Source organism: Triplophysa dalaica, chromosome 5, assembly GCF_015846415.1.
Source record: "Triplophysa dalaica isolate WHDGS20190420 chromosome 5, ASM1584641v1, whole genome shotgun sequence".
In the NCBI taxonomy this organism is placed as follows: Eukaryota; Metazoa; Chordata; class Actinopteri; order Cypriniformes; family Nemacheilidae; genus Triplophysa; species Triplophysa dalaica.
Genome location: NC_079546.1, coordinates 25,351,073 through 25,353,674, shown reverse-complemented (window position 1 = coordinate 25,353,674; position 2,602 = coordinate 25,351,073). Strand labels below are relative to the sequence as shown.

The 2,602-nt window shown below is 31.8% G+C and overlaps 1 long non-coding RNA gene across 1 annotated transcript; it reads right to left on the bottom strand.

Annotated features, from left to right (window-relative positions):
- Positions 1-1,254: 1,254 nt before the first annotated feature.
- On the bottom strand, positions 1,255-2,353 carry LOC130420831 (uncharacterized). Its single transcript, XR_008906704.1, has 3 exons — positions 2,172-2,353; positions 1,804-1,872; positions 1,255-1,621 (listed from the first exon to the last, which is right to left on the bottom strand). It is a non-coding gene; the product is annotated as an uncharacterized LOC130420831 (long non-coding RNA).
- Between the last annotated feature and the right edge of the window lie 249 nt (positions 2,354-2,602).

Sequence of the window (2,602 nt, the reverse complement as noted above, 5' to 3'; positions counted from 1 at the left end):
GCTGAAACTGAAGGATCATGGGATAGAGAAGATCACAACAGTGACATGGAGACTGCAGCCTGATGAAAATGTTTTCACACCAAAACTTGATTGTGAAGAAAAGAACTGAAGTTTCATTTTGAATATTTAACTTCACGTAGCACATCGGTGATCTGGGATAAATCGTGACTTATAATTCATACTGTAAATTTCACTGATACTTTAAACTTTTATTCTAAAATCTGGGAAATTAACAGTTATATAACAGTTAAATGATGATGTTGTGATTATGTGCTGTTGTGGGTTGTGAAGTGTGAATTCAGCATCTACTGCTACATGAATGAATCATAAACTGTGTTAATAATTAATTAAAACTTTAACTTTCTTTTAGAAATCTTATAATGAACATTTACTGATGTGTGTATTATAGTTTTATTTATTCTGCTTGATTTTTATTTTATTTTAGTGACATGATTTCATTCTGTTGAGTCAATTTTCATAGACCTGTGAACTAAAGCTTTTGAAATCATTTGTATTCTTTCTCTGATCATTTGTTGTTAATGAACAATCGTTTTATTGATGTGTAAAATAAGATGCTGTCGCCATCTAGTGATTAAAATGTTTTCCTCTCAATGTTAATATTGGCGTAAACATTTATTGAATTAATGACATTGGCAATACTCAACTAAAGGAAACATTGCTCACTATAATTGTGACTTTAAATTAAACTTTTTAATCATATAGTTAAATTATTTAGGTTATTTGTTTACTATAAAGCCTTTAAATTAATTATTTAATTAAATATATAAATATTTTAAATATATGGACAATTTTTATACTTTAATATTTCAAATATACACTTATTATGTCTATCTTTGTTACATTAACTGTAGATGTGTTGAGATGTTTGTCTGTTATTTTAACGTGTCTGTCTGTATTTGATCACATTGGTCATTTTTAAGGCAGTATTAAACCTCTTTTTTGTTCCTTCTCTGTATGTTCCTTAAATAATATACTTTTTATTTTTTAAACTGATTTTGCCTTGTATCAGCTTTATTAGCAACAGTTGCTGGTGTAGTCATATTAATGGAAACTACTACATTGGTCATACTTTGGAAAGAAATTGTGTTATGCTTTACAGTACACTACACAATGTATGATAATTCATTTGCAGCAGAGGATGAAGTTCTGCTGGGACAGAGGTCTAAAATGTTAGGCCCATACATAAATACATTATAATGTCTTAACATTTCTTATGGGGTTCTTCATTTAAGATAAAAAGTCAAACTAAGAAATCTGTTTCCATGACACTACACCAATTTGATCACGTACACTGTTAACAATACATATGAAAATTCATCAGGCGTGTTAGGATTCATTAACATGTGGACAATGACATCAAATAATAAACAAACAGACAACAAACAAACATTCCAAAGCCAACCAAAAATACATCAAATAAATCAAATCTGCACTTGAGTTTGTTTGTCAAAGGAAATTTAAGTTTTGTTTAATTATGTGTGTTTGTGTTTTATTTGCGAGTGGTTTTGTTCAGGGAGGATTAAAGCTCTCTGCAGGCGTCTTCAGGTTCAGTTTTTCCTCCTCTGATGACGGCATAAGTCACATCACCAGCAGACTGAACCTGAATGAACATTACAGAAACCATCACACATGTTTAAACACACAGATTTATTAAAGCAAGATTATACAAATACATATTTATGAGACTGTATATCATGAAGATATTGCAGCGCATTAAATCATGTATGTAGTTTGAGAGTTTAGAATGGAGGGCGGATGTAAATGTTTGTAGTTTCTACTCACAATGTTGTTCTTCAGTTGTTTTTTACTGACAACGGTCACCTCAGAATAAACCACATCATCTTTCTGCTCCTAAACATCAACACAGATATAAAGGCTGAAAAACTCTCCACTCACTGTTTGTTAGACAGACTATAGTGAGATTCAACAGATGTAGTTGTGAAGTTTGAAATCACTGTGTTTTATTACTCCAGAGAACAAAGTCTTCAAAGATTGATTTTAAAGTCATGTTTAGAGGACTGTTAAGATCGTATAAACAAATTAAAATGATGTTGATATAAACCAAAGAACAATTAACACAGTGACTGTAAATATTCACAAATCTCATGAATCTTTGAGTTTATTGCAGATGAAGGAAACTGTTTACTAACATGTGTGATAGGAGTAGAAGGAACGATGTTGATGGTGTCATATGTTCCATTATTGTCATTCTTAGATGCGACCTAAAGGAAAGGAAATGTACAACATCACAATGTATCAGATTATTTTTATCCAACATGACTTATGATGATATCTCACAGATCAAGCCGTTACTTTACTCACCACAGAGGCTCCAGACAATCTCCGATCTAAAAAAAATAAACATTTCTCGTTGCATTTTAATCATTAAATAGGTCAGCAAAACAGAATGTTTTTCAGGCATACATGGCCAGTCAGTCAACACAGTTAACAGGTGAGGTAACGCGATGATCATAGTGATGTCACACCATTCTCATACTGTGACATGCTGCAATGCATTATGGGTAACATCATAGTTCAAAACTCATTCATGACTCCCAGCATACATTGCAGCATGAGGGTC